Here is a 26,861-nt window from a genome sequence, read left to right as displayed (position 1 = left end):
TTACATGAGGAAAGCTTTTCATCTTAACATCATCAAAATCCTGGTATCCCTTATAAACTGCATTATAACATTTTCCTCAACATAGATGTGTGTGCAATGTGATGGATAGCTTTTTGTGTCTCGCATTCAGATCTCATTTCTTTGTCACTCATTTCTGCTTCCAAGCCTTTCTTCCACCTGGCTTTGATTCCGAGGACTTCTACGTCAGGAAGAGATTTGATGGTCCCTTAGCATGACTTCCATTTTCCCATAGTCCATTATTTCCTTTGCAAATGATGCATGGAGTTTCTTTTGAAAAAGAGGTTTCTTTGAAAAAGAACTTGTTGACTGAATACTGGTTCTGAACAGTATTCATTCAGAAATTTTGAAGATGGCTGTCTGCATCTTTCAAGTATTGTATCTGCTCAGATTTTTCTCTCTGCAATGTGGAGAAGGCAGGCGAGGAGGGCTGTGTTGTAAGTGCTCAACCCTCCTTGAGAAAGTGTCTACTATAGGAACAACTTTCTAAAGTAACATAATGAAAGTTTTCTTTTTTCTTTTTTAAGATTTTACTTATTGGACAGAGAGAAAGCACAAGTAGCAGCAGAGGGAGACAGAAAAGCAGGCTCTCCACTGAGCAGGAGGCCCAAAATGGGACTCAGTCCCAGGACCATGAGCCCAAGGCAGAGCAACCAGGCGCCTGATAAACGTTTTCTAAATATATTTTTTTTAAATTTTTATTTATTTATCTGACAGAGATCACAAGTAGGCAGAGAGGCAGGCAGAGAGAGAGGAGGAAGCAGGCTCCCCACTGAACAGAGAGCCAGATGAGGGGCCCAGTTCCAGGACTCCGGGATCATGACCTGAGCTGAAGGCAGAGGCTTTAACCCACTGAGCTAACCAGGCACCCCAAAGTTCTCTTTAAAGAGTTTTTTATGACCCTTTCATGCTGATACACCAACTATATTTGCATGTGTGTTGAATTATAGTCCACATAGATAATAGGATAAATGTATTTTCTTTTTTTTAATTTAATTTTATTTCTTTTCAGTGTTCCAGAGTTCATTGTTTATGCAGCAAGCACACCCCGTGCTCCATGCAACACGTGCCCTCCTTAATACCCACCACCAGGCTCACCCAACCCCCACCCTCCTCCCCTCCAAAACCCTCAGTTTGTTTCTCAGAGTCCACAGTCTCTCTTGGTTTGTCTCCCCCTCCGATTTCCCGACTTGTACACTTAATATTGTGTCTTACTATTTATCCCATGATTTAAATCCTCCGTAATATTAATACCAAGTTAGGTATACCTTAATTTATTAGATTATTCCCGTATTGTGAGCGATTTAGGCCATGTCCACTCTGTAGCTATTTGAAACAATACACATTAGCTTATTCAGAAAACCTTTGTTCAAACGGTCATCAATCCACTGTTGGACACTTCCCCGAGCATCGTATTATAAAAGCCAAATGTTTGAAAGACTGGTGATGATGAATTCTGTGGGAATAACTCTTAAGGGAAAAGTAATTTTGTGAAATCCTTTTACCCACCTCTATAACATACCTGTCTTTTCTAAATTTCCCTAAGAACTATGGAAAAAAATTTTTTGTTTATCTGCTGGTAGGATCCAACACTGTATAAGGTTTCCATCCTTTTTGACTTTGTACATAATTACAAAACTCTAGTAGCATATTAATTGTTTTTTTATTTTTCAACTCAGGATCTTTGAAACTAGCTGGGGTCTATGAGGTTCTAGAAAGACTTTAGGACTCAGATTTGCTTGGTGAGGCCCTTGTGGTCCTAGCCAACTGTACCACCTGGGATGGGCTGACGTTAGGTTGACCAGTGAGAATTGTGGGGGAAGAGGTCACACACGAGGGCACATTGGCTCTGTTACAGCTAAGACCCAGTGCACCGTATGTGGACATTTTGGAATGATGTTGAATGTCCCAGTCAACTAAGATATGTGTAGAGGAGCGAAACCTTTGCGTTCTAATAGCCATCACATCAGTGACACAAACAGGTTTGGAGCTTGCCGACTGCACAGTTTGTTTTCAATGGTGATACCTCTGAGTGTCCAAGACCATGCTCAAGTGAGGAGCTGAGTGATTTCCTTTTGTGTGGGGGCATGTGTGTTTTCCTCCATTGAAGCACTCTACTCTATCACATAAGATGTTGAATGCATATGTCATGTGGTTTCTTTTGAAAAATGCTGGAATAATACCATTCTTGAACCAGAAAGTCTGTGTGCTTCTTGAGATGCCATATATGTAATATATAAGAAGTACATATTATATAGCATTTATATAGGATACTTATATATATAATTTATTATATATATAATTTGTTCAGCATGTATATATTCATATGTATGTAATTTTTTCTAGCATTTTGCTGGGCAGATAAGATTTTGGAAAATGCTATCATCTTAAATTTTTATTTTATGTGATAAACGAGAGGAGTCTTTTGAATAGTTGCATATAATATATGTGCATATATGTTTACATATATGATAGCTTTGTTCTGATACTCTAGTTTTACTGCAGTATAAATCAGTATCTATATTATAATTCCATTGTGAAGTATGAATCCAATGAATTAAAAATATTAGAAATGGGAAGGGTGATACACCTGAAATATCCTTAGGATTTCAGAAGGATTCGATTTCTCTTTCCATCTCTTAATTCATAATGGTATTTTTAAAATTAGAAACTTAACATGTAGAAAATTTGGAAAATACAAATGTGCACAGAATAAGATAAAAACTGCTTATAATCTCGCTACCTGGAGATAAACTGCTGTTGATATATTTAACATGTTTTATTCTATTCTTTTTCTGTAGGTCTGTGTTAATATTCTTCTTCTTTCCTTTTAATATCCCTTCATTTTTTTCATCATAAGTGTATGTTTTTATCCCCATCCCCTTTTTGCCCCATTCCCCCACCCCACAGTTACCTCTCGTGACAGCCAGTGTGTTCTTTATAGTTAAAAGCCTATTTCTTTTTCTGTTTTCCTTTGCTCATTTGTTTCTTAAATTCCATACATGAGTGAAATCATGTGCTATTTTTTTTTTTTTTTTTTTACTTTGAATAATAGTCCATTGTTTGTGTGTGTATATATATGCACACACACACACCATGTCTTTCTCTGTTCATCTGCTGATGGACGTTTGGGCTGCTTCCACAGTTTGGCTATTGTAAGTAATGCCTCATTAAACATAGGGGTGCGTGTATCCCTTTGAATTAGGGCTTTTGTATTTTTTGTTAGATACCGATAGTGTGATTTAGGGTAGTTTTAGGGTTTTTGTTTGTTTGTTTGTTTTTTAAGGATTTTATTTATGTATTAGTCAGAGAGAGTGAACACAAGCAGGGGGAGAAGCAGGCTCCCTGCTGAGCTAGGAGTCCTATGTGGGGTTTGATCCCAGGGCCCCAGGATCATGACCCTAGCTGAAGGCAGTCAGGAAGGTTGGGTGAGGTTGGAAGTCCAACCATCTGAGCCACTCAGGTGCCCCAGATTTTTAGTTTAGAGAGAAGGTGCACGCAGGGGGAAGGGCAAAGGCAGAGGGAGAGGCGGAGAATCTCAAGCCGCCTCTATTATGAGATCATGACCTGAGCCAAAACCAAGAGTCAGATGCTTAACTGACTGAGCCACCCCGACACCCCCTCTAGTTTTAATCTTTTGAGGAACCTCCATACTGTCTTTCCCAGTGGCTGCACCTCCCACCAACAGTGCATGAGGGTTCCTTTTTCTCCACATCCTCGCCAAGACCTGTTGTTTCTTTGATTAGTTATTCTGACAGGTGTGAGGCAGTATTTCCTTCTACTTCTGATTTGCATCTCCCTGCTGATGAGTCATGATGCTGAGGATCTTTTCATATGTTTGTTGGCCATCGTATGTCATCTTTGGAGAAATATCTGTTTTCATGTTTTCTGCCCACATTTTAATTGGATTATTTGTTTTCTGGGGTATTGAGTTGTATCAGTTCTGTATATATTTTGAATATTAACCCCCCATCAGATACATCACTTGCAAATCACTTCTCCCATTCAGTAGGTTGCCTTCTAGCTTTGTTGATTGTTCTCTTCACTGTGCAGAAGGTTTTCATTCTGACGTAGTCCCAGTAGTTTATTTTTGCTTTTATTTAATCCCTTTCCTCAGAAAACCTACCTAGAAGAATGTTGGTGTGGCTGATGTCAGGGAGATTACTGGCTGTGTTCTCCTCTAGGAGTTTTATGATTTCAGGTCTCATATATAGGTCCTTAATCCGTTCTGAGTTTATTTTATTTTTATATATTTTATTTATTTGACAGAGAGAAAGTATAAGCGGGGGGAACAACAGGCGGAAGCAGAGGGAGAAGCAGACTTCTTGCTGAGCCTGACATGGGGCTTGATCCCAGGACCTTGGGATCATGACTTAAGCCCAAGGCAGATGCTTAACTGACGGAACCACCCAGGTGACCCTTGAGTTTATTTTTATGTATGGTGTCAGAAAGTGTTCCAGATTCATTCTTTTGCATGTAGCTATCCAGTTTTCCCAAAACCATTTCAAGAAATGGTCTCTCAGATGGCACGTTCTTGCCTCCCTTGTTGAGGATGAAATGACTGTGTAACTGTGGATGTATTTCTGGGTTTTCTGTTCCGTTTCATTGATCTTTTGTCTGTTTTTATGCCAGTACCATACTGTTTTAATTACTGCTGCTTTGTAACCTAACTTGAAATCTGGAATTATGATGCCTCTAGCTTTTTCTTTGTCAAAGTTGCTTTAGCTATTTGGGGTCTTGTGTAGTTCATACAAGTTTCAGGATTATTTGTCCTACCTCTGAAAAATGCTATTGGTATTTTGATAGGAATTGCATTTAAAGTATAGATTGCTTTGGGTAGTGTGGACATTTTTAAAATTTCTTTCTTTTTTTTTTTTTTAAGATTTTATTTATTTATGTGACAGACAGAGAGCACAAGTAGGCAGAGAGGCAGGCAGGGGTTGGGGGGGGGCGGCGGGAGGAAGCAGCCTCCCTGCCAAAGCAGAGAGCCCAATGTGGGACTTGATCCCAGGACCCTGGGATCATGACCCGAGTGGAAGGCAGCGGCCCAACCCACTGAGAAACCCAGGCACCGGGGTCGGATGGACATTTTAACCACATTTGTTCTTCCAATCCATGAGCATGAGGTGTCTTTCCATTTCTTTGCATCTTTTTTTTTTTTTCTTTCTTTTTGAAAAAGATGTTCTTTACTTATTTGAGGTAGGTGGGAGAGAGAGAGAGTGAGCCAGAGCACAAGAGCAGGCAGAGGGAGAAGCAGACTCTTTGCTGGGTAGGGAGCCTGATGCAGGACTCCATCCCAGGACCCTGGGATCATGACCTGAGCCAAAGGCAGGGGCCTAACCCACTGAGCCACCACCCAAGTGCCCCTCATCTTCCTTTCTTTATTAAAAAAATAGATTGGGAATCATCTTATCCATATAATGCATGCTTTGTTTGTTTTTTTTTTTTTCCTTCACTTTTTATATCATTATTATCTCTCCACTAATAAACTCTTTGTAAAAATAACTTTTCATGTGGCTATATCACCATCTTCATCTTCTGGTGGCCTGTGTCTTGAGGCTGCTTATGGTTTCCTTCCAAATGCTGAGTATTTTGTTTCACATCAGTCGTTTCTTAGGTAGGTTTTTCCCTGTGTGCCCATCCTTGAGTAAAAAGAGCTTAGCTTTTAACGACTATCTCTTTGTGCTTGAATGCTCCTAAAATTTCCCCTCAGGTCTGGAGGTCAAATTAATATGCCTACCCTTGGCTGCTTTTTGAGGTTGAGCATGTGTGGCTCTCGGGTTGATCTTGGACTGAGTCAGCATTTCCTTTTGATCTTCCTGTGAAAGTAGGACCCTGTAACCCTGGCTTTCTGCTGGCCTTGTGTCTTGAGTCAAAGGGACAGTCTCTGGGTTTGCAGTCCTAGGTGCAAAGAGGTTCCACTCCCAGCTTAGAGCTGTGTGGAAGGAGGGAGGTGTTCTCACCACTCAAGCAGACTCCCCACTAAGTGCAGAGCCCAACATGGGGCTCGATCTCATGACCCTGAGATCACAACCTGGGCTGAAACCAAGAGTCAGATGCTGAACAAACTGAACCACCCAGGTGCTCCTCATCCCACCACTTCTGAAAGCTGGCTCTGGAGCCAGCAGTCCAGGTCCATCCCTCAGGGAGGCAGGATGGGGCCACCGGCGCCAAAGGTGGGGATCATTCCATAGATAATGGTAACTACTTAACTGATTTTCCTCATTTGCTGTGCTGTTAGATTTGGCAGCCTTTATGTGTTGTCATGGATATTTGTGTTGGAAACTGTAGGAGAACAAAAAATCCGAGTGAGTTGGCTCTTATCGCAACAGAGGTGTACATGCTGGGGGGTTGGTCTGACTCAGCTCAGTGTTCCCTCTCAGCCTTGGCCCTTGTTACTGGCAAGGTTCTCAGATGGCCTTCGTGGATGAAGGCACGGATTGGGATGAGTGTGCATTTCTTCCCTGTTGAAATAGGGCATAGAAACTTGAAAATTTTCCTGTAGATCACACAGTTCTAGGCTCACCACAGAACCCCCACCATTTCTAGTGTGTGGTACAGTCCCAGGACATGGGCTCGGGAGCCTCAGCCATGCCCATACTTTGCTTTGACCATATCTGTACTACTAATCAGTTTACTTGGCAATGATGGTAGAGGTGCTACAGTTTGTAGGGATCCGTTATGCTCTTGGAGTCATCCTTTATGGCATGATCATTTTCCATTTGTACTCCAAATAATCCTAGTATTTTTTCCGGGTTCATAGTCTTTCAGGCAAGGAAATGAGGCCTACACCGAGGCTTGTCAGAGTTCTCATAGCTAGTGTACGGGGTGCAGTTGGGATGAGAAGCTGGTTTTCCCTGTGCCAAGTCTGGTGCTCTGTCTACCATTATGTAAACGCTTCAACCAAACCACTGAATCATTTGCTTTCTGGAAGGCCGTTTCATTGGCGTGGATTTATTCTTTGCTTTATCATTTATCCCTTTGACAGGTCTCTGAACCATGATTGCCCCACTCTTAAGAAATATCAACAATGTCATGCTTGATTTACCTGAATGCCAAAGTGCTTTCATGTGTATTGAAGAATTGTGGTATGTGTTTAAGGATTATTAGCGACCCCCCCAACCCCCTTAATTTTACTTCAGTTAGTATGATTTATTACTCCTGAGGATGGTTGATAAGTAGGATACCCACTTGAGGGAAGTGTCACCTTTTATGTGGGGCGTACTTAGACAAAGTTAATGATTGAAACAAATGGAGTTAATTAGGTGAGGGAAATTAAATAGATAAATAAGGTATTTGGAGTCAGATTTGCACAGAGCTATGAGGATATCTACAGATTTTATGATCGTGCCATTTTAAGTCAGTTTGGTAGGTGACCAGGCATTAAAAACAATTGCAGACATCTGTCTTGTTTCTGACTGTTTCTTGCAGGTTTTTTTTTTCTTATTTACAAAAAATATTCTTTGAAAAAAGTTCAGAAAATGTTAAAAATGATGCAGAAAAAACTAAGCTCACTCTTAATCCTATAATCCAGAAGAGAAGTACCCCCCATGTTTCTTTTTTTTTTTTAATGCTGTACGTAACACCCACCCTCCCCCCTCCAGTTAGAACTGTTGTGGACTTGTTTCCTGGCTGGACATTAATCACATCATTTATCCATGCCCATCTTTAATGGCTTCATGGTATTCTCTTGTATCTGCCCTCTCATTAATGAACATTTAAGCTTTCCCAGTTTTCACTTTTTTGGGGGGCGGGGGTTGGTAAGGAACAAACATTTATTTTTTTACAGTTCTGGAGACTGGGAAGTCCAAGATCAAGGTGCCAGTAGAGTCAGTGTCTAGTGAGGGCTGACTTCTTGGTGCTGTGTCCTCATAAGGCAGAAGGAGCCCCGTTTTCACCTTTATTAATAATGTTGCAGGTAATATCATGTTACATGCACTTACCTTTGTGAGCTTACTAAATTCTTAAGAAAAATGTCTAGAAATAGCATGGTTGGACCAAAGGTACACACATTTTAAAGTCTTCTGAAACATTTTGCCAAAATAACATTAATGTGCATTTCCAGCCCTGTAAAATAATGCTCATTTCCCTGTGTGTTAACCCTCATTGGCTATTATTAATCCTTTTCACTTGGCAGCCTGATAGGTTAAAAAAAAGAACCCAGAACTTGGTTGGTTTGTTTTTATGGTTTTTCATTACAGTAGTGAGGTCGAACTCTCTCTCTAGTTACGAGCATAGCTTCTTTTGTGAATTTTCTCCTTAATGTTCTTTGCCTATTTTTTCTGTTGGGAAGTGCTTCTTTTCAGTGTATGATATGAATATTTATCCTCAGTGATTTATATGTTAAGTTTTCAAGTTTGTAATTTACCTTTAAATGGGCTCGTGGTGAAGTACTTTCACATTACTACGTAGTCCTGTATTTCTCTTCTTGTCTATGCTTTATTAAAACATTTTGTCTTTTCCCCAGTTTTTAGGACTTAAATCTTTAATCCATCTGAAATTTTTTTGGACAAAGCTTGAGGTAGATCTTTATTTTTTTTCCAAATCGTTAGGTAGCTGATTGTCCAAATCCTCATTTCATTGGTTTTAGATGCTTTAATGTACATACACAAAATTATAAACTTTTTTCATATTTCTTTAATTACTATAACTTTATATTGTTTTAATATGGAGTAGAGCTAGCTTCATTCAATACAGTTCTTTTTTCCAGTATTTTTATTTTGCTTTCTTATTAATTTATTCTTCCAGATGAACTTTAAGAATACAAGTATTAATTTTTTTTTTTTTCAATATCAGTATGAGAACTAGAAACTAGATTGTGTCCTCATAAGAAGAGGACATGGAGCTCTTGGAACTCTATGTCTAGCTAGGAATTTGACACTGACCTTAGAAATTTGCAAGGTTTATGGTTCTTGAGCAGGAAAAAGAACATGGCCCAGGAGTGTGCTCATCTCATAAGATGATCTCGGCCTGGAGAAGGTGAGGATGTGGTTTAAATTCTTTCTGTTCTGTAAACAAGAAATGGCAACTTACATCAGACACCCATGCTACCTTCATTTGACCCAAGAATTGAACCAGCAATCCCGGGGTAAAGCAATCTTGAATTTTTTTTCCCCCAGTCATTTGAAAATCTTCCCAGGAGGAAGATCTGTAGCATTTGCAGGATCTGAATGATCTCCTGCTTTCTCCTTGTATAAGTGCACACTAAAAGGTAGTGTCTGTCCTTCATCACCTTTGAGTGCCAGAGGTCTGACTCGTTTCCTAGGCACTCATAAGTCCATGCTTAACAAAGAACAGCACTCTTAAAATATGGTCTAAGTCATTAAAATCAAGCTGACTCCTCTAGTAAGTTACTATCTTATCAGGTCTTCCCACCTGCACTTTCTTTAACCTTGTATTAGGTCTCACCGTTGGTCAGATCATTATTAATCCTTTAGTATTTTCTAGTTGCCCTGATGGTATTTAACATTTTTTAGTTTAAAGATACCTTCTACGTGTTTCTGCATGCATTGTATAAAAATGTAACCTGAAGTTAATAGATGGCTATTTCTCTTTGTCATTCTTTTTCCTTTAGAGTTACTATATTGTTGCCATTTTAAATCTTTTTCATGTGTATAAAGTCAAAACTGGAGAGAGAATATATGCCACATCTTATTTATTTTTAAAGATTTTATTTATTTGAGAAAGTGCTCATGAGCTGGAGGGAGGGACAGAGGGAGAGGGAGAAGCAGACTCCCCGCTGAGCAGGGAGCCCGATGTGGGGCTCGCTCCCAGGACCCTGGGATCATGACCTGAGCCAAAGGCAGATGCTTTACCCGCCGAGCCATCTAGGCATCCCCAGATTTTAAATTTGGGGAATGAAATACCGAAGGCTCACCTCAACCGCAGCCTCACAGTGATTTTTGATATTTCGTAAGGGTACAAGTCAGAAGCATATATTTAGTCCAGAAAGCCAAGGTGTATTTCAGAATCTTGCAGAATGCTCTATTTGCAGGTTCTAAGCTCTTTAAATACTGATTAGTGGTGGTATGACTCTGGGTTGTTACAGCTTGTTTCGAGGGCGTATATTTATTAGTTATCCTCCTCCTCTTCTAGAACTGAGATGCTCTAAGTGAGATTCTTGTTCATTGGTGGTCCTGGAGGCATAGAAGAATATTTGTCTTTATGTAGTTACACCTACAAATTTCCCTGTATTATTTCCCATTTCTTTCTGTTCTCCTTCTAACTTGGGTTTCTGGCTCAGTGATAATCATTGTAAACATATTAAAACACTTCTATTGTATTCACACACAAATGAAGGGAAGACCAACAGATAGCGGTTTGCTAGTCTCCTAGCCTCGGGAAATGGTTATATTCTCCTCTGTCTACTGCAGACCCGTGTTGACAAGAGTTTCCTGTTTTAATAGGTGAACATTTTTGTGGAAGAATGGACTGAACCTCACAGATATTTGTTGAAATCGCTCCAGATTATTTTCAATTATAATCTAGAAGTTCTATCCTTAAAATTTGGTTAGGTCACACAGTTTAAGGAATTACAAATACAGAACTGTACAGTGTCATCTCACACTGGTCTAACCAATAGTCCAGTTTGTGCAAGTTAATAAATATTTGAAGTTTAGTTAATATTTGAAGTTTAGAGAAGTCTAAATAAAAAAATACATACGGAAAGAACATGTTACCATTCCCAATTTAAATCCTGTTAATAACATACAGAATGAAAAATATTTGTCCAATGATGTATGGTATTAGGGCCTCTTGCCTTCAGATTAGCCTTAGTTCTGGTTTTTAAAGACTTCTCTGGTTCGTAGGTGAATTTTAGGTTCCATAAGCCCTCCAGATCTCTGCATTTGGTGTATCCCACCTGTTTAACTGTTTCAGTGGGTACACTGCCTGCCAGCCACACCCAGCCTTGAATATTGGATTTTGAATCCAAAGTTTCTTTGCTTAAAAAAAAGAAAAATCAGTAAAGTCACATTTTAGGGACCTAAAATAAAGCCTGGAAAACTGAAAATTCTTCTCCTTATGTCGGGTGTTAAATGATGGTATCTTTCAAAAACTGTAACATATTCAGCGTGTTTATATAGATAATGCAGTGAGGAAAGCATTCGGTATATAGCCCAGTGTACCACATGCCCAGTGAATTGGTAGCACAGTGAGTGTCCCCCTCATAGAGGTATTCAGTTAATGTTTAAGTGAAGGATTGTCTAGAATTCCTAGAATTCTAACTACTGAACGTTGGAGTCTTTGGTCTCTGACAGAAAGTAGGATTCGCACACAGTGGGTGCGCAGCTGGTGAGAAGAGGCCTTCTGGACCCCTGCTCAAGGAGACTGCTTTCCCTGGGGGAGGCTTCTCCCACAGGGACCTCAACCTCCAGGTCCCTGAACTTCCTGGGTGAAAAACGGGCCTCCAAAAGGGAGAGGAGGTTGGCTCAACTGTAACAGTTTTGACACATGGAATTTACATGGCTTTGCTTTCAAAGCAGTCCTTTGTGATAGTTTTTCTCTTCGTCTGCTCTGTGTAATGCTAGTGCCTGGTGACATTATTATAACAACAACTTCTCGGTGACTCAGGCTTTAGGAGACTCACTGATCTACCTGTCCTCTTGGTGTTAGAGTCAAAAAGACTTTCTTTAAAAGATTGTGGATGGGAAGTGAGATGTACCTAAAGTGTCCATAGGAATATTTGGGAAGGTTTAGTTTGGATAGCAACTAGTCGTTACCGAGAGCTTTATAGGTGGTGGTTAGAAGCAGAGATTCTGCTGTCAGTGGTCCTGGCTTTGAGTCCTGGCTACATCCCACATACTATCCCTATGACCTTGGGCTTGAACTTGGTCATACCTCCATTTTCTCCTCACCCCACAGGGATAATAGCACCTGTTTGCTGGATTGCATAGTACTTATGTGGTGGCTGGGACATACTAAGAGCCAGCTCAGTTAAGAGTTAAGGGTGATGAGGACCCTGTCGGTGTAGATTGCAAGGTAGCCTACAGGTGTCCTTGGGTAGCCGTGTTCTATAATTCAATGGGAGCCACGTCTGCTGACCCCTTCCTGCCCTCCGAAGGGCCCTCAGAAGGGCCAATTCTTTCCCATGCATCCCGAGTCCCCAGTGAGAGAAAGCACTGATTCATACGTAGGATTTGTGGTCTCCATATGTGGGCTTTGCTGTATTTGTTTGCTTTAAGGGCTTATGGCTGTGGCATTCAGAATATGAAATAATCGTTAATGGGGATAAGAGGATTAATGGTAAAATTTAAAATCACTTAGTGAAGAATACCTTAGTGGCTTGTGAAATCTGTATCTTGATATGCAGGGCGGCTCTCCTGTTAACATTTCTAAGCTGTTGAGAATTCGGCTGGATGCACATTCATTTTTCATCTCTGCTCTTCCATTCAGGAAATACCAGTAAGGTTTCATAATTCTTTGTCATTTCTGGAAAGATAAATCAGATTATAGATTATTAAGGGTTATTTTTCATGTTAATGGTGGATAAACGTTAAGAGGCATCCTTGCTGAATGGAGACTGACTTACTGATGATGATCACAGGATTAATGTGATCCTGGAATGCTTGTAGATTCTTTTCTATTGTTACGGTAGCTGGATTCAGGAATACTATTAACCATGATTATGTACTGATTTTTGAGCATCTACTATCCCCCTTGAGCTTCTCAGGAGAGGTGTTTTATAGCAGGCTAGGAGACCTTGACCAACTGACCCAAGATGTTATATGGGTTTCAACTCCTAAGCTCGTTTTTTTTCTTCCATACTTTGCAAATCAAGGCTCTTGATACAACCAACCACTCCCCCCTCCAAAAAAAATTGTCCTTAACTTAAGTAAAATCTAACCTTTTGTAGGAATCCATTCACTGTGGCCAATTTGGCATTTGAGTCCTAGAGTCCAATATTGAGCTATGGTGGGTTAAGTTGGATAATGTGTATCAAGTATCTAGTGGGGGACCTGCCATATAGTCAGTGTTTTACCTTCACCTTGGCCTCTAGCACTGGGTGGGGCTCCTGTTGAACCTTTTAAGGTCTGCTGGGATATAGCAGCTGAGAGAGCAAGCTGGTTTGTCATACAGGCCTGGGTATGAAAATGGCATTCTCTAACTTTGGACTGTAGACCACTTGGGGTGATTTTGGTTGCAAACAAGAGACTCTTATTTTTAATTGCCTTCTACCGAAGGGATTTTCTTCAGCCTAGAGGTAGAGGCTGCCTGGGATTGGCCGCCTGCCTCTCTGCCTACTTGTGATTTGTCTGTCAAATAAATAAATAAAATCTTAAAAAAAAAAAAAAAGTCTAGTTCTCCTATGAAGCTGTGGCACTGTCCAGAGGAGGAAACCAGACTGTTTCTTCTGGGGACCGTTTCCTAGTAGAAAGGAACATTTTTTTTCAGAAGCCAGGCTTCTTTTGTGTCTCAGTAACCAGAGTTTGGTCAAATGCCCATTTCTGAAACAATTGCTAACAAAGTGGAAATAACCTCCTCTTGGAGCACATGGCTTTGTGGGGGAGGGTTGGGGAACTGTACAGAGCTGAGATCCCCTTAGACAGCAAGGAGGGAAAGGATGCTAATCTCGTCTCCAAGTCTGGATCCCCTCATGTGTAAATGAGGGAGGCTGACACTTAGCTCACATGCTAGTCCTGTGAGATGGGCACAAAGACCAACCTCAGCACAGGGGGTTACCGTGCATTTGAAGGTGCAGGAGACAGGGGCCACATGTTCTAGCCTCTAATTAGGCTTATGTACTGAAAGTTGTGCAATTTGAAGAAATACTGGGCTCTTCTTTTTTTATTTTTCACCAGCTGTCTTTTGAGAGGCTGCCATATGGTGGGCTCTGTGCTCAGAACCACACAGGACTTACCTGCACCGTATGTATGGATGTGTGTGTGCGTACTAGTGGCTAGGACTACGTGTTTCGTAGTACAGATAATGGATTAGTGAACACCTGTTGTGTCCTACCCTCTATTATCTGTGCACTGTATGTATTATCCATGCTACTTGCCACAGTGTCTCAGAGCAAGTGTTTTCCTGTTGAGAAAATGTATGTAGGATTGTTAAGGGAATATTATCAAATGCTGGTTGTGGTTAAAACTCGGTCTGAAGGAGTCCTCCTGCAGGTCAAAGTCCGCTTGTCTCTTTCATTAATAGACACTGGAGATACGTCTGCTTACCTTGAAAGTTGGTAGCTAAAGTATCTCATGCATTTATAGTCTTTAAAATCTGTAACTTCTCTGTTAATGTTAATTTTGCATTGTGGTTAGTGATAGAGTTGAATGAAAACACTGATTTGATGAAACACCTAATATAGCTTTTATATATATACACACACACACACACACACACACACACAGCTAATCTATGCTTACGTGTATGTGTTTATATCTAATCTATGCATATATATATATATATATATATATAGCTAATCTATGCTTATTGAAGACATTAAATTTAGTTTATGAAATGTACCAGAAGCAGAGTGACTTTTCTGAGGAAAGAAGTCAATGTTAGCAGTCTATGTTAGAAGTAATAATGTTAGAAATAACGATTTGACTAACTTTGTTTGGGTCACAGGCATGACCTTTCTAACACAGCATACTTCCGAGGAAATAAGATCATAGGGAAAGATTTGATTTTAGAAAGTGAAGGGCATGAAAATACTGGGAAATTTCAGGACATCTCAAACATTTGGCTAATGTCGATATCTGATTTAGTCCCATGTACTGCCAGTTTTCGAAGAAGAAAATTCTTTTACTGTTTGCCTTATTAGATACATATTCAGAAGTCAAATTACTAATTGGGTTCTTATCTGTTTCTGGATTTAAAACACATTTAAAGCATCTATGTGATTTAACAAGAAAGGATGTGTTTTTATCACTTCATCCAGTGTCTTACTGAAGTGACATTTTCTGGGCAGTTGTCAGCATAGACATTTTGTTTTGTTGTGTTTTGGTTTTGTTTTTGGCCACCTCTTCCCCCGCTCCCGCCAGAGGGTCACCTAGGGAGAATGGTGTGTTCACATTTTTCATTTTATCAATGGTATCATAATCTTTTTTTCTTTCTTTTCTTTTTTGAAAAGTGAATTCAGAGCAGGTACAAGGTACCAGAACAGACAGAGCCCTCTGGGTGATAGTAAGGAAGATGGGTTTATCCTAAGAGGCTGGAAAACCCTTGGAGAGTTTTAAGATTTTTATTTATTTATTTGCCAGAGAAAAAGAGTGAGAGCGCAGGCATGCACAGGCAGGCGGGGGGCCAAAGGGAGAGGGAGAAACAGATTCACTGCTGAGCAGGGAGCCTGACGCGGGACTCCATCCCAGGAGCCTGGGATCATGACCTGAGCTGAAGGCAGATACTTAACCCACTGAGCCCCCAGGCGTCCCAGTACCATAATCTTTCAGTGGAGTGGTTACAGACCCTGCTTATTTTTATTTTTATTTTCTTTTGGAAGGCACACATTTGGAAAGTTAAGGAACAGCTTTGGCAGAGCAGACGGTGTGTGAGGTGTGAGAATAACCGTTGGCAGGTACCATGGAGGGAAGCCAGTGGACTCTGGGAGGACTTGTGTGCCTGTTTTATACTGGGAATACTGCATTTGCGTGATGTTTTGTATCCTCTTTTCCGACATATGAAAATGGAGGCTCAGGGCCAGTGTTGGGAGATATTTTTGTGCATAATAATTTGGTGCATAATAAATGGACCAGAGAGAAGCTCTCCGTGTTACATCTTCAAACATACTCTAAACGTCTTGTGTTGGGCCAGCCAGAGTCCTATCTTTTTGCTGCTACTGCCCTCGCTTTCCTTGGGTTTTTGCTTGTATACTGGAAAGAAATATCCCCTCTCTCCCTTGAGGTTTTCAGTCTGTATTGAAGGTTTTGGCGATACCTGTGATGTGGGTAGATGCAGGTTGGGGAAAAAATTTATAATAGTCCAGAAGCAATGGCATTTTCCAGCCCCGAACTCCTGTTTCTTCTTTGTCTTACTGTTCTAAGGATACATGTGAGAGCCGGCTTGCCCTGAGTTAATTCAGGCACACTCTGCTTTTCTAAACACGAGGTGCTTCCCCAAGCTTCCGTTAGAGCAGTGGATCTGGTGCCTGCTGCTAGAGCAAGTTGACCCCGAAAGATAACGTGTGGCCTAAACACCAGTGCGGGTGACTCACTGGACCAATTACCTGTGCTCTGTGTGGCTTTGTGATCTGCCGGGAGGCCCCTGTTTTCCCCAGGTAAGGCAGGATCTCCCATTTCAGTCACTAAGGAGATGAAAGGTCTTTGACAACTCTGTTAACATTTTAGCCGTAGGCATATTTTGGTCAGTTAAAATGCACTCTGGCACACAAATAACAAAATTTTCTTTATCCTTTTTTTTTTTTTTTTTTTAAGTACATGGTAGAGGGAGAAAAATAACTGGGAGTGGGTCGTAGAAAACCCTGAGCAGAAAGGATGCGTAGGTTTTCTGCCGTCACCCGGAAACATTTGAGCACGCCTAAGGTTGGCCTCAGTCATGCTGTCCTCAGGCAGATACACGCACACCTACAATCCGGAGGCCGGGAGGTGAGCAATTACAGACATAAGGAACAACAGCATTCACAGAGGTTTTGGTGTGTGTGCCAGATGGTGTGCACTGAGGGAGTTTCCTTTTCTTGTGAGGTGAAACTGCTTTTTCAGAGGACCTTGCTCACGGTGAGCCAACGGACTCATGTTCCTACAGTTTCTCCGTTACGGTTCGCTCAGCATTCTTGGTGTCCTGTGTAGACGTGAACTCGTAAAACAGACCCTAACCTAGCATGGAGGAGTACTTTCTTTCAAGTCTTACCTTGTGGGACAAGATAATATCAGTAATAATGAGAAAAATGGTACTCTATGTAGTGATCCTGAAATTTACTTAATTATGTTCAGGCACTGTGCTAAGGTCTTTACATATATAATAATCCTATGAGTTACTATTATTATCCCCATTTTACAGGTGAGGAAACTGAGTGAAGTGAAGAATTTTACCTACACTTTTTTTTTTTTTTTTTAAGATTTTATTTATTTGACAGGGAGAGGGAGAAGCAGGCTTCCCTCAGAGCAGGGAGCTCTATACAGGGCTCGATCCCATGACCTGGGATCACCACCTGAGCCGAAGAAGGCAGGCACTTAACGACTGAGCCATCCGGGCACAGCTACCCACGCCTTTATAGTCCACAGACAGGATGAAGGGCAGAACATTACATCCCACGTTTTTTTTTTAAAACATTTTATTTATTTATTTGACAGAGATCACAAGTAGGCAGAGAGGCAGGCAGAGAGAGAGGAGGAAGCAGGCTCCCTGCTGAGCAGAGCCTGATTTGGGGCTCGATCCCAGGACCCTGGGATCATGACCTGAGCCGAAGGCAGAGGCTTTAACCCACTGAGCCACCCAGGTGCCCCACATCCCACTTTTTTAAAAAATAGTTTTTATTTATTTAAAAAGCAAGCAGGAACAGGGGGTGGGGCAGAGAGAGAGAGAGAGGAGGAGAGCGAATGAGAATCTTGAGCCGAATCCCTGCTGAGCTCAGAGCCCAACATAGGACTCGATCTCACAACCCTGAGATCATGACCTGAACCAGAACCAACAGTGGGGTGCTTAACTGACTGACCACTTGGGTGCCCCTTGCACCCGAGTTTTAGATTCTCTACTCTTAACCCCTGAACTGTGTTTCCAAATGTTAGATTTGTTTGAGTCTTCATGGGACGTGGTCGCTTCTTAGTCTGTCTGAGCGGGCCCAGGCAGTAACATCCATTTTCTTGCTTGGGTTCTGAAGAATGAGGGAAATAAAAGATTAGAGCAAGTGAGAGATTATGACATCACATTTATTACTGATTGGGTAGCCCATTCTAGTGGGCGGTGCATTCTCACAAGGAGGAAAGGGCCAATCCACTAGGTTAAGCCATCTCCTGAGTGCAGAGGAGGACGAGACAGAAGCCTGAGAAAATCCTTCCTAATGGAAACTCACTTCAGAGTCAGAAGTTGATCCAGTGTGGAATCTAGCTGAAAGTTAGCGGTCCTATTACAGGGGTTGCCATGATGATGTTCAGTAATGCTTGGGTGGTTCGTTGAAAAAACTGCATGATGCTGTAAATAGACTAGGATTCCTCCTGAGTTCATATTAAATTGCTGCATCTTTCCCCTCCTCCTGATTTCTGGAACTAAAGTGGAGCCCTCTGGATCCATGTACTTCTGTTTCCTTTCTGTGTCCTTGAAGTGCTTTGTCTTTTCCCTTCTATTTCCAAAGCCATTGCTTACCTGTTTGTTTGTTTTTTTTTTTCCTTTCTGACAGTGTGACCGTTTCTTATGCTTTAGAAGGCATGATTGTCTTAGTGAATGTTTTGTGATATAAATAGTAATTTTATTCACTTAGAAAAGCACCTCAGGTCTCTAAGCAGCGAGGATAGCTCAGCAACAGTATCTAACTAGGTGGCTGGGAGAGATAACTTAGTAGGTAGTTAGACTTTACCTTGTTCTCTATTGTAATAACATTTAGGAGCGTTTAAAACTTCAGGGCTGGTGCACGTGGGTGGCTCAGTTGGTTATGCATCTGCCTTCAGCTCTGGTCATGATCCCACAATCCTGGGATCAAGCCCCGCATCTGGCTCTCCACTCAGCGGGGAGGTCTCCTTCTCCCTTTCCCCCAGCCTCCACTTATGCTTGCTCTCTCTCTCCCTCTCTGAAATAAGAAATAAAATTAAAAAAAAAATTCCAGTGCTACTTTGCAGTATAGACAAGAAGGAATTAGTGGTGAAATGTGTGTGTGTGTCTGTGTGTGTGTCTGTGTGTGTGTTTGAAGATTTTATTTGAGAGAGAGAGAGCACAAGCAGGGGAAGAGCAGAGAGAGGGAGAAGCAGGCTCCCCGCTGAGCAGGAAGCCCTATGTGGGGCTCCATCCCAGGACTCTGAGATGAAGGCAGAAGCTTAACTGACTGAGCCATCCAGGTGCCCCCAAATTTGTGGTTCATAAGAGTGACAAGAGAGTGTAGGAGGCCAGATGTTCATTTGTAGGGAGCCCTCTGGGAATGAAGTGGCATGTATGTCACATACTGTTTAATAATAATTATGGGTAAATGGTAAAGATGAGGGCTGTCCAAAATTTATATAAAAACTGTTTTCTAAAACACAGGACACGTTCTTTTCCTTTTCATGGTTTTCGAAAGCTCTTTGGCGTAGAGCTTGAATGAGAACTGTGCAGTGACATGAAGGGAGTGGGGGAAGAGAGAGCAGAGTTAGATAACACGTTTTGCATTTGGCAATGTGCCTTGGACTGTGCCAGTCACTTTAATCACGGCGTCCTGTAATTCCAGGTCTTAACCTCTACAGATGCAGAGTCTCAGACTTTCAGGAGTGATGCTGGTTCCCAGAGGTTGTGCAGATGATTGGGGGTAAAGTTGTACCCCAGGCTTGCTTGTGAACACAGTAGGACATCCTCAAGGGTGTTGAATGTGCTTGTATCCTCACGCTCACGCATGCTGTGCCCAGCATGCTTGCCTGGGGCTGGGGAGATGGCAATCTATGCCAGTTAGTTCACTTCTTAAGATTCATACCCTCAGGGGTTTTGGTTCCCACTAGAAGGCTTTGGACTGAAATTTACCAGACTCCTAATATAGACTGAAGTGGCCCAGCAGTTACCTTGGTGGGTTCTAGATGTAACGAGATCCCCCACAAGTCTTGCCGTTGCTCCTGGGCAGGGGAAGACCATGTGGGGTATTGTACAGGATAGGTGCCCCCCAGCACCAGCCCTGTTGACTCATTTAGAAAAACACTAGCCTGGGAAGACCATTTTCCTTGTGTGGTTTTGTTTTGTTTTGTTTTGTTTTTTAATGGAACTCTGCCTTCTGCCTGGACACTGCCATCTAGATGCCTTTTTTATGTCATCATAAATTGTTGTTAGGCTGAAAGGTGAATAAAATGTTGAACTATTACATTACCCTGAGGAAAGTAACTAAAATTAATTATGAAAAGCAACTATCTTATTTATCCTGGAGGAAACACTGAGTGGAAAAAAAAAAAAAACCAAACCCTTAAATTGTGGCTAACATAAATAGAGAGGGCAAATGTCCCCCTAGTGATCATTCCAATACTTTTAAAAATAAATATTTCTAATATTATCCCTAAGGCTATTTGATTTATTTAAAAGAGAATGTTGACTTTAATCTCTCTTATACATGTTAGTTACTGGAGTTTCAGACTTGTTACCAAGTCCTTTAATGCCAGATAGCTTTAGAAAAATGAAAAACAATAGCCAACAATCATTTGAAATGAATAACTCTCTCAACATTATGTTACTTTTTTCCTCCAAATGGAGTTATTTTGAGGAATCTTCCTTGACAGTAGAGACACAAGTTTTTAAATAACATTTTTATCCGTTAACATGATAGATAGCTTAATAGAAAAGTTAGTTGTATATTGCCCTGTTTTCGTTTTTAAAAGGATACTCCTAAAACTGTCACTAGTTGTAATTTGAAGTGCACTTTTCCTTGTATAGACGTTAAGTCTGTGGTCATTTTAAGAAGACCATGATTTTAGCAAAATGAGTGAGGATCATGAGATTTGTTTATGTAGTGATTGTTTGGTCTGTGAGTAGCTTTGTATCATGACAATCAAAGAACTGGACATTGTTATTTTTTGCATCATTTTTTCGTGTTTACTTATTCAGCCAGGTAAATGCCTTGCTGTACAGAGGTATGTAAAGTGAATTAGAGCTTCTTAAAACTTTACTGACCTAGGCCCTGAGTTCAAGACCCATGGTTTGCTCTAGCTGCTGGTTTCAAAACAGGAGCCAAGAGTGATGTGTTTCTGTGGTCTGTTAACCGTTCAACATCCAGGGGGGAATGGCTCATTCGATTGGAAAAACATACTTTCTGGGGGGCGGGGAACTTTGTCAAGGAATGTAGTTCATGTTGATTATATGTATGTGAATCTATAATGGAGAGCCCAGTGGTAGCATTAGCAGCACATACGGTTTATTAAAATACTTACCATACCTTTCCTGCATTTTGTTTTAGCCACATAAATTCCCCTCCGAGCTGAAATTTAGTTAATCTCTCCACGATATAGTACATGGGTATGAATACAGAAGATGCTTTTTCATGTTCCCCAACGAAGGGAGATGTGTGCGGCGTTAGGCACTGGGGACCTGATGGCCTTGTCCGGAGGCTTAAGTCCATGGCCTGAGCAGGTCATAGTGTGTTGTCTGGTCTTTTCTGCCTTCTCCATGTCCTCCTGCTCAGTCCTACTCTACTTTGGTTTTTAAAGGAGCCATGATGAGTACTGATTTTCTTTGCCGTGGATCAGGGTGGCGATGGACAAATCACTCAGCATCTCTGTGCCTCACAACTAGATGCTGAATAACATGAGGTCTTTTCACTACTGACCCAGTGTTTTGTAGCTCATTTCTTTTCAAACATTTTTAAAAAAGATTTTATTTATTTATTTATTTGAGAGTGAGAGAGAGCATGAGAGGGGAGATGGTCAGAGGGAGAAGCAGACTCCCTGTAGAGTTGGGAACCCAATGTGGAATTTGATCCCAGGACTCCGGGATCAGCTCTGAACTGAAGGCAGTCGCCCGACGAACTGAGCCACCCAGGCGCCCTCTAATGTTTTTCTGATTTTAGGTAAGAACTTCTGGGGTCTACATGGTATCTTATCTGTTTGGGGTGCTATCACAAAACACCACAGACTGGGTGGCTTAAGCCACCGAGTTTATTTCCTGCAGTTTTGGTGGCTGGAAGTCTGAGGTCAGGGTGCAGCATGGTGGGTGAGGGCGGTCTTCTGGGTCCAGACTTCTCACTCTGTCCTAATGTCATGGAAGGTCTAGGGAGCCTTGTGGGCTCTCTTTCAGAAGGACATTAATCCCATTCATGAGGGCTTCATGTTCATGACCTAAACACCTCCCAAAGGCCCCACCTTCTAACAGCATCACATGGGCATTAGGATTCCAACATGTGAATTTTGGGGGGACCCAAGCATTTAGACCGTAGCACATTAGAAAATGTGAACAGAAGAGAGAAAGTTGCAGATGCTAGAGTGATGGGAAATTATGCTTGAAAGTACTTCAGCGCTGAAGACATTTTTGTTCATTGCTTACCTACAGTATACACAACTGATACTTTTATCAGCTTTGCATAGTAGGAAAGATATTGAGGAAAAATATGGAAAGCCAATGGAGAAAGAACGTGAAGATTAAAGAAACATCACTTTGTAGTTGGGGCATATTTATTAAGAGGAAATACCCTGAGATAATTCCTATATTCCCATGAAAATGGTAAATTATGGTTTGGTAAGGGTCTCCAGTTTGTTTCAATGCTGCAAAATTTTTAATTCTGCTGTTAGAACATGTGACTAAGATGAAACAAAGTGTTTTCAGAAGTTCACAGATTGCTTTATCCATTTTGAAATTCCTCCTTGTGCTACCCTTAAACCCAAGAATTTTTTGTTCTAGAGAGAGAAGTTTATGGTATAAATGATCACATTAGGTATTTAGTATTTTTTTTTCCCTCTTAGTCTTCTCTGGTAATTTGTTATTAGTTATTAATTAGTTATGAATTTGTTATTATTAACACCTTTTTGGGTGACTTTTTAATACTCAGTTTCTATTGGGTGACTTTCTGATGTTCTCTATTTTTATGCCTGTGTCATGACTAGAATATGCATCATTCAAGTATAATGGCTATTAGTCTTGCCTTTCCCAGCTTGGTGGTCTTATACTTGTTGGTTTTGTTGTTTATGCATTCCTTGGAGTGTCTGTTAGGAAGGATATGCCCTTTGAATGTAACTTGTTTTAGAAATCCTGCAAATCAAAACTCCCATTTAACAACTCTCCTAACTGTTAATAATCCAACTGTAGGAACGTATGTCCGTAAGCATGTTCTTTACCAATCAGAGTTCAGTATTCAACTCTTTCTAAGGTATTAGGAAAGTTCTACATGTTCCGTGCTTTACTCCCCAGAACCCTGGGTCATATGTCTTACTGGACAGTTCTGTGTGGTTCCCCCACTTAGCTAGTAACCAGCAAAGTCTGAAAAGATGAGAAACTTTCTGAAGTTTCTTTTAGAAGTTCTAGGTAAACTGTCTGACCTTTGTAGGAACAATAACTTTCTGCTCCTATCTTCAAGTTCCCCAGAGACTTCTTAGTTTCCAGGCAGAAGATGGTCCCATCTACTGAAATTTTGCCCTGCCTTCTTTGAATAGGAAGACCTACTTCCTGCCCTCTGAGGAAGCTGATACTATAATCTCCAAAATTTTTTGTTTGTTTTTCAAGACATTAAATAACCCTACCAGCTATGGCAAACAAATAATTTAAATTGAAAAAGACACAGCTTCCATGTTTTTCTTAATTGATTATAATGGGTTACGCTTCAACTCTGTCTTTGCCAGTTTTGTTATTTTGTATGCAGAAGCTTTGGTGTTTATTTGAATTACTTTATAAATTATTACATTTGCTGAGAGTGAGAGAGTCTTGAATTTAGTCAGTAAACGTTTATTGAGGACATACAAGATACTGGGCCTACCGGTCAGTACTGGGCATTCATACACGAAATACTAAGTAACTGACTTCAGGGAACTCGTAAGGATTGCACTTAGTGTGAATTGCCCTTGATTGTGAGAGCTGCCGACATTTTGTTTCTAGAATATCCTGAGGGAACCTTAACCTTGGAGTAAACCCCTTTCTTTTTCAGCAAGAATCAAGTCTCTTTCTTGCTTCTGTGCCTTTCCACCTAAAGATACATATTCTTATGTAATAAGGTTAGGGAACCATAAGAGTTGGAGGGGACCCCTCAAAGTGAACCTTTGAACCTTCCCGTGTCATTCCCACCCTTCATTCATCAACCCTCTATGTCTAGACAGAATTCACAATACTTACCAGAAAGTAGTTTTGGTTGTTAGTAAATTGTGGTATTTAATTCCTTCATGAATTCCTTCCCATACAGAGCCTGTGGAATATTCCGAAGTTTACGTCTGAAGTATCTGTTCAGTAGGAATTGGCTTGTCCTCAGATCTCAGGTGTTAAAATGTTTTTACATGCTCTATGTTGGAATGATGGCAAATTTCTTAACTGTGGGGATAAATTAAAATATGTAAATTGAGGGGCTCCTGGGTGGTTCAGTAGTTAGGCATCTGCCTTTGGCTCAGGTCAAGATCGCAGGGTCCTGGAATCAAGCCTGTCATCAGGCTCCCTTGTTGGTGGGAAGTCTGCTTCTCCCTCTCCTGTACCCCCTGCTTGTGTTCCCTCTCTCGCTGTCTCTCTCTCTCTGCCAAATAAATAAAGAAAATCTTAAAAAAATATATGTAAATTGAAAGTTGTAAACATACTTATGATTATAAATTTTCTTTTTGTGAATATTAAACAGGGCTAGACTGATGATTAATATTCTAGGAAATAGAAAACATTTCTAGATAGCCTAATCTTATTAGATGTATGGAAGTAGAGAATACTTTTTTCAGTCACATTTTTTTTTCATTCAGTAAATTTTAGTGGTACCTATTAATTTCTTACATTTGCAGTAAGTGTAGGGGACTCACAGATGATGTACGTGGCCCCCAGGGAACTCAAAATTTTGTGATTTTTTTTTTTATGGTCAAAAATCTAATTTTTATTTTTTATATTTAGTTTTCAAAAAAAAGATTTAAAGCATATGTGTGCTCCTGGGCATGCGGATGGGGGAATGGGCAGAGGGGGAAGGAGAAGAAAAGGGGAAGAATCCTAAGCAGACTGTGCACTGAGCATGGAGCCTGACACAGGGCTCAATCCTGGGGTGGTGAGATCATGACCTGAGCCAAAACCAAGAGTCAGATGCTCAGCTGAGTGGAGCCACCCAGGGATCCCAAAATCTAGTTCATTTTTTAAAGAAGCTTATGGATGCTGTGAAAGATGTGTCCTCTACTCTTACTGATAAAGGTACTTAAAAACACTAGTGTAGCTCTCTTTGGGATTTGGGGTCTATTTTTGAAGCATCTTGATTCAGAAGCCCAGGCGTCCTCTCCAAAATTCTGACTAAATGTTTAAAAAAAAAAAAAAATGAGGTTTTACTATTTGATCTCTTCTCTCGACTCCAGTCCATATACATTGACTTTTCTTGTTGTATAGTATTTATGAATAGTAGAGAAAAGGATTCTAGAGAGCTGTCCTTTAAACAAGAGGTGTTTTCCTACTTTTTGCCAAAGGCCCATCTCCATGGCGGAAGGTCCCAGTACTGTGTGAGCCTTCCTGACTAGCCTTCCCCTGGTCATTGATGCACAGTTGTTCTTGAAATCAGGAGTGCGTATTCAGCTAGCAAGATCAGTAGGGATCCATATCACTTCTGGTCTCCTTATCAGATTCTTTATCATGAGTGGTTTTATGATTTCTATAAATTGTAGGGCTGCTTCTCAAAGTGGTTTCTGGATATTAACACCAGTTCATCCGAATTCACAGCACAGTTCCTCATCACTAACAAGCAAAGGAGATTGCGGAGTGAACTATGTATTCCTTAGTTTATCAAAAAATTGGAAAAGTTTGGGCTTGACTCCTGCAATTGCAACATTGATTTGCTCCCTACGCGTGTGTGAAGATCCCGCAGCTATGGTCATTCATGTCATTAAGTAACAGGGGCCTAAGAGGAGGATAGATCACTGAGATGCTTTCCCATATCCCTTAAGGCTAGACACCGTGGTTGTTAAAATAGTTTTTAGAGCAAAAGGTAGGGTACAGATGTGCTATCATTTAAACCGACACATGCTAACTTTTAGCATGTCATGTGTGTGTATATTTGAGGAAAGCGTGAGAAGCAAGCATTGGTGTTCATCACATACTTACCTTTATCCCAGTGTTGTTTTGCATTAGGAGTAGGAATTCCCCAAGCCTGTCTTCATTCCAGCATATCCTGAGAGTATATGGAGTATATGGGGATACCCATATCCCCATATGAGAGTATATGGGGAGTCCCTGAATACAAACTTCTCTTCCCCTCCGTAGTGTTCTGTCATCCATCAGTTTTTCAAAATAACAGCAAAACACTAAAAACCTGACTTACAGATTGGAAAGGTTTATTTCTAATGACCAGCTGATGGCTTTCATTAGCTCTGATACCAGGAAGAGAAGAAAGGGTATGCCTTCCATGTTTCAGACACAGTGGTTGCCATATTAGCGCCCCTCCCATTCACCTGTAGTGGGTATTGTGAGATAGGAGGTCAGTGAAGAGCATTGAAATTTTGTGTTGGATTCTTTTTATCTGTATCTTTATTACTTTTTTTCCTTGGGAAGTACCAGGAAAGAATTGGGAATGTAGGAAAAAATGTACATGGGGCACAAATTTGAAGAGCTAGAATAGAGTCTAAGGAACCAACCTAGAGTGTTGGGATGAACATTGACTTAGTAAAAGCCTTAAGTGTCCACAAATTTGTTCTGATACTTTATTTTGTAGAGGATGAAATTTAGGTCTAGGAAAATTAAATGGTTTCTCCAAGATGATAAAGATGGTTACTAGTAAAGAAAGATCAGCTGAAGTTAAGGATAAGTACCAAAAAGTCCTGAAGATAGCAGGCAATAAACCCTTCATCTTTGAAATGGTAAACCAGAGAAAAAACGTTACATTGAATTTAGGTAATTTAATATAGAATGTTTAATAGTAGAAGCTTTTACTAATGGCATGTGGTACTTTAAGATATTACAAGAGAAAGTGTTTTTTTTTGTATGGTCCTTTCCTGAATTGGAAAATGGGGATGGGGAATGATTGGAGACTGTGTCAGTATCCTTTAATTATTTACGGTAGGGTGCTAGGAGGGTCTCATAGTTTAGAGAAGGAAAATACCGATCATTGGATATTGAGAATCCTAACCTTGGTCCTTGGTCCATGGTCT

At 40.8% G+C, this 26,861-nt stretch overlaps 1 protein-coding gene and 1 non-coding gene across 8 annotated transcripts in view; both read left to right on the top strand.

Annotated features, from left to right (window-relative positions):
• Window positions 1-26,861, top strand: part of RYR2 (ryanodine receptor 2) — a 756,727-nt gene that overhangs the window by 168,850 nt on the left and 561,016 nt on the right. The gene's annotated exons all lie outside the window — the stretch shown is intronic.
• Window positions 20,747-20,881, top strand: LOC116573811. Its single transcript, XR_004279017.1, has one exon. It is a non-coding gene; the product is annotated as a small nucleolar RNA SNORA2/SNORA34 family (small nucleolar RNA).

The sequence above is a fragment of the Mustela erminea genome, chromosome 14 (genome assembly GCF_009829155.1).
Source record: "Mustela erminea isolate mMusErm1 chromosome 14, mMusErm1.Pri, whole genome shotgun sequence".
In the NCBI taxonomy this organism is placed as follows: domain Eukaryota; kingdom Metazoa; phylum Chordata; class Mammalia; order Carnivora; family Mustelidae; genus Mustela; species Mustela erminea.
This window is presented reverse-complemented; position numbering and strand designations above follow the sequence as displayed.